The following is a 6000-nucleotide window of genomic DNA, read 5'->3' as shown; positions in this document are numbered from 1 at the left end:
GTTTTCTCATGAGTTACCTTGTAAATTGAATACCAAATAAAATTGTATCTTGTTTTTTCATTCAATCCTTTTGTGTTTTCTCATTTAATCACTAGGCAGTCAGAATGTGAGAACAAGAGATGAAGAAAGCTGGGATGAGGTCATTATTTAGTGCTTTTTGCATGTTGTGTTATTCTCTGTGTGTGTGTGCTTGTGTGTGTTACACAGCCCCCATAAGCACAGGAAGCTCTGGGTGGGCTATACGACCTAGTTTTTATTTTCACCCAGACACATACACACACTCTCTCTGATTAAAATACGTTGACACAATGATACACACACCAAAATGTGCTCCTTGAATATGTCGACATGAATATATATACATGCTGTTAAAGCATTGTGTTTTGTTGTTAATGAGAAAGAAGCCATGGGATGCCCTGGAATAGATGCTCTCTCTCTCTCTCTCTCTCTCTGTATGTGTGTGTGTGTGTTGTCTTTTGATGAGTTTATGAATGATGATTGGCTTTCAATAGCTCTTGGCTGAGCTCCCCTTTGGACCTTTATTATCATGAAGTTGTCTGAAACCTGTCCTCTTTGTTACATCTCACACTAATACACGTGGACCCCTTTACCAGAAATGCAGCTTAAATGCAAGTGAATTGCTCATTGCAAAAAGCTTCACAAAGACGATATCCTAAAGATTGTACCCTAAATCGCCCCCTCTGCGCGCTGGTTTAGTGAGCGTGTGTGTTTGCGCGCGTATATGCATCCTGCATATCTTCATTCGCATTTTCATCAGATATGTGATGTGGCTCAACTTGCACTCCGGCTAGTAACCCCGTGGACCACCTGCGTCTGGAGAGTATTTTTAAAGCACGTGAGAACACATCACCGCTCGCGCTAAGCGCGTCACTTCCAAAGCTTCTAAAGCTATTCACTTGTATCGGGTTGCACGCGTGGTCTCGTCGGGTTTTTGAGAACGGTACAGACTGCACTCGTCTTTATTTCGGAGTTACTGGATCTTGGACTTTCGCTCGGGCGGATAGAAAGACGGATCTCCACCGGGATCTCCTTCCACCACTACACCTGCAGCATCCGGTAAGAGGTTATAGGTTCAGTGGCACAAGAAACGAGGTTGCCAGATTTTGGACAAGGGAATTGTGTGTGTGTGTGTGTTATATTCTGTAAAAGGTAAACTATTGTTCGTCCGAGTCGATTAATGTCCAAGATGTTATAGTGCTTTCGCAGAAGACGTCGTTATTCAGCCGTAAATGAGCAGACTGCCCTCAAATTGAATTATTTATTAGATTTGTAAGCTCTGTCGAACATTTTAGGACAGGGGGAAGTCATTAAAATTAATCTGGAAGTTTTCGTTGGCTTTCTAACACACTTGAAATGATTCACTGTACAAAATTAAGAGACTCGAGGCAACATTGGACCCAGCGGAGGTCCTCCAGACACTCTAAAGTAGCCTCAAATATCCTATTTATGCACTCAGTGATCTTTAAAAAACATTTCAAGACCTCCGAAGCCTTTCCCTTATTATTGGGTAACTGAAGGAAACATTGTCAGACTTCTATAGAGTTTCTTAGAGAAATTAAATAGTCCTTTGATATATATATATATATATATAAGATGTATATTATTATTATTATTTTTTAAGTATAACCATGTCTGTAATAACCTTTGCTTCCCTAATGTGGGAAGTGAAAAATTAGGGCTAAAGTATCTTTGATCTGTCTTTGGATTGTACAATATTTTTTGTAATCTATGCATTAAATAATGTGAAGTTTATAGTGATACTCCCTGATTAAAAGGAATATTCCTTGTTCAATACAAGTTAAACTCAATGAGTTATAATTATGATTATGACAAAAAGAATTTGGACTCATCCTTCCTTTTCTTAAAAAAATAAAAAAATAAAAATCAAGGTTACAGTGAGGCATGGGGACCATTCTTTTAGGGTTTCAAGGCATAAATGTGAAGCTTATAATTTTATAAACGCACTTACATTAATTCTTCTGTTTAAACTCATGTATTATTTGAACAGTAAAGTAGTTTAAATGTACGTTTTACGGGCGTTTTAATGTTTACGTTGTAATGTCATTATGCAACAAATATGTACAATTGGATGTAACTTTACACAGAAATGTAAGGATGTGATTTTATCACACTAAAATCATGTTAACATGTATAGTGTTTACACCTTGTGGCTAAACGTTTAAAATACCTCTTTGTGAGTATTTTAATGTTTACAGATTGGCACCATTCACTTCCATTGTAAGTGCCTCACTGTAACCCAAATGTTTACTTTTTTAAAGAAAAGAAGGGACGAGTCAAATAAAATTTTGGGGAAATCAATATTATGCCACAAATGCTGTCAATTGAGCTTAAGTTGTATTGAACCCAGAATATTCCTTTAACACACATGCATCATGCTTTATGTTAGTTTGTGAATCCTCTGAATATACAGTATATGAATGCTCTTGAAAGCCAGAGGTCATTTTACTCTAGTGATTGTCTGAGAGACAAGAGGCTTGCATAAGCAGTTTTCTTTATTTCTGTACAGCCCTGTCATATTTTGAGATTTTCTCACAAGACTTGTGTAAAGTGCTGACTTCTTCCTGTTGGCCTAATGAATGCTGAAAAGACACTCCAGATTGAATACACAAGTTCTCCCTTCCATAAAACACAGGCAAATATGGTCACAATTATTAAAAGCAAGGATAAAACGAAACGAAACCATCAAAGCTCCGTTAAAATTGAAGCTCTATAGGCACTTGTTCTCCTATTTTAGCGACTGCAGATTTAGGCAAGGTGAAAATGAGAGCGAGAGAGCTAGGGATGAGCTGTTTCACCCTCGTGCTGTGAGGATGACATAGTGTCTCTCACCTTCATCCTGACACCTCATCTATTATCATTAGGCACACAGTCAAACAACTCTCTCAAGATGTGGGTGTGAAACTGTGTGTACGAATGTGAGAGAGAAGATGAGAGTGAAAAAAAGGATCTGATAGAGAGAAACAGAACTCTTAAAGTAAGAGTCTACGATCGACAGGCCTTGGCCACAGTCATGACCTGCTCGATTTTCACTCAAACATACACGTGTGGCTCGTTCACAAAATGTGGTGGTTAGTGCAATGATTGACATTACTCCTTGACCTGTCAAGCAGTTGATCTGAACCTGCTGAATAACCCTAAAATATTGTATATGCCAACAGCAGTTTATATACCATGTGACTGCAAGTCATTATGCCATCTTTGTACAACAGACCAACTGAAATCGGCATAGTTTATGAATGCTGCAGATCTTTCGTCTGGAAATTAATTGAATGATAATGAAGTGTTGATGTAATGCTGTCATTTTGGATGACTATATTCATCTCTCTCTCTCTCTCTCTCTCTCTCTCTCTCTCGCTCTCTCTCTCTCCAGATTGACTCGAGTAGAACACAGAGGTAAGTGAGATCTTCATACTGGTATTTTTACAGCTTGGAAAAAATAACAAGGAGGGTGAAGGAGCAAGAACGAGATGTGATAATTGAAATTTGGCCCAGGGCAGGGATCAGTCTTTATGTTTGTTTGACTCAGAAACCCTTTAAATCATTAGCTACAGCATATGTCTGTTTTTGGATTAATAAAAACAAAACAAAAAAACACTCCAGTCAACTCTTGAAACTGCAACCCCACCAAAATGTACTGTGACGGTAGACAGTATAGAGCTGTATAGTCCAATTATTTCAAATGTGTTCAAGCAGAGCGTTTATTGTGTTATGTTTATTGATATTGATTAATATGGTTAAAAACAATATGCCTGTATTAATGCACACTTCTGAACCAGAAAACTTAATCATGAGCTATGAGTTTGGCATGAAAAACAACCTATTCTCGTACGTAGAATGAACGTATTTTTGCAAACTGACTTGTACGTGCCGCTTTCTAAATTTCGCTGCAGTTTTCTGGTGAAATGAACACTAGAGGCGCTATACAACAACTGTGTGGTTTAAACATTGTCATACAAATCACGAGTGCAATTGCTGATTTTGATTTTATGAAAACATATATTTCATTCACTCTATTACAGTTGGGGTTCGAGCCCAACCAAAAACACAAAAGTAAAAGTGACTACACAAAATGATGTGGTTGCTTCAGTTAATGTGTGTGGTTTTTTTTCCCCGAATTAGCATTTTTAAACACTATCGGTTAAGGGTTAGGTGTTGGTAAAGGGTACAGATGTCTGTTTTGTTAAACTCTCATTTATCTTTTCGGACACTATTGATTAGGTTTAGGGTACAGTTTTAGGTTAGGGGGGTACATTTTACTTATTAAAACCTCAAAACCTTAAAGGGGTCATGAAATGCTCTTTTTTTATAATTGTATTATCTTCCCTGAGGTCCACTTATAATGTTAGTATAATGTAGTTTTTTAATTTTTTTTTTTTTTTACCAAATCAGCCATCATTTAGTCATTTATAATAATTTTCCACCCTGTCTCTGGTCCTAGGTCTGAAAAGCTCGGTTTAAAGCTCTTTTGCCCTTTCAGACATCAACGTAAAGGCCCACTGTTATGATTGGCTAACGTCGTGCAGCCCTTCAAATACATCCATATTTGAAATGCAATCCGAAGAAAAAACTCCGCACAACATTATAAAACTACATTTCAGGGTAAACACATAACGTACACCGAACACATGTCATCTGAAAATATTAATGAAAAATTCATGAATTAACTTGTTTACATACGTTTTTGCAGTCCATTTAACTGCCCCATCTTTCAATAAAAGTTCCTTTGCCAAGCTTGAATCATATTGTGACTAGTACACAAGCAATCCACACTGATAGTTCTGAATTTGAAAACTTAATACAATCCACGGTGATGCTGGGGAGCTTCAACCGGCTTTAACAGGCCAAAGCAGAAAGCCTGCTCTTTACAGGGGCGACATCTCTCAGATCTTCCGTGTTTGTTTATACACAGAATGGCATGTGTTTCTCCCAGTCAGTGGCAGCAGCCGAATGAGTTTTGTTTTTTAAAAGTTGGGATTGCACCACTCTTAAAACATGGCGCACATCACCAGAAATGCATCAAAAAGATCAAAGACGTTCATATAGTGCATGTTTACAAAAGACTAACAATTAAAATGAGCAGACAGGTGCAATAATGGTCCAGGTTGCCTTCAAAGCAGCACAACAGCAAGAGAGCAAACAAACAGCAAGATGAAACAGAATGAGGGTCTCCTTTTTAGAGTTCTAACTTGACATGGCGTCTTTTAAAAGCAGTGCGAGATCTATGATAACGGTCAAATCCATTTATCTAGTGTAGAAAAATATTTAAATCCAGATAGGCACATGAAGTTGACCTGTGTAAGTCCCCTTTGAATGAGTCTCCCATGACAAGCCCTCTATCCTCTTCACCTGTGTGAGCGTGACTCTCTGAGCACAAGTGGGCGGGGCCAAGGAGCAATGACGAAAACTAGGTGTTGACAGTCATTGTCATACAAATTGATGTCTTACTGAAGAGGCAGTCCTATGCAGATGTATTTGGTCCTTGCGACGTCACAAGTTCCACAAATTCCAACCGAGCCGTTTCAACAGCCTGGTTTAAATGAATGATTTTTCAGTTCTGAAACTTATAGTATGTTTTTATAGTACAATGATTCTTATATTATAAGATCAAGGATTCATGTCATGACCCCTTTAAAAATCACGTCTAATTACAACCTCATTTCGCTCGGTTTTGGCACCCCCTGCTGGACATTTCACTTGAAAACTGCAGCCAAACATGTAATGAAGCACTTAATTTCAGCTTTGCAAAAATTTTGCAATGCTCCCAAAAAGTGCCTATAGAGCATTCTATTTTAACACAGCCTTGATGGTTTTGTCTCGTTTTATCCTTGCTTTTAATAATTGTGACCATATTTGCCTGTGTTTTATGGAAGGGAGAACTCGTGTATTCAATCTGGAGTGTCTTTTCAGCATTCATTAGACCAACAAGAAGAAGTCAGTACTTTACACAAGATGTGGGTG

At 38.0% G+C, this 6000-nt stretch overlaps 1 protein-coding gene across 1 annotated transcript in view; it reads left to right on the top strand.

The window, feature by feature from the left end:
* Window positions 1–827: 827 nt before the first annotated feature.
* ptprdb (protein tyrosine phosphatase receptor type Db) overlaps window positions 828–6000 on the top strand; it is a 101994-nt gene continuing 96821 nt past the window's right edge. The window contains exons 1-2 of the mRNA XM_052137734.1: window positions 828–1077; window positions 3413–3435. The gene's annotated coding sequence lies outside the window, so the exon portion shown is untranslated. The remainder of the gene's footprint in view (window positions 1078–3412; window positions 3436–6000) is intronic.

This window comes from Xyrauchen texanus, chromosome 11, assembly GCF_025860055.1.
Source record: "Xyrauchen texanus isolate HMW12.3.18 chromosome 11, RBS_HiC_50CHRs, whole genome shotgun sequence".
NCBI classification, from domain to species: domain Eukaryota; kingdom Metazoa; phylum Chordata; class Actinopteri; order Cypriniformes; family Catostomidae; genus Xyrauchen; species Xyrauchen texanus.
This window is presented reverse-complemented; position numbering and strand designations above follow the sequence as displayed.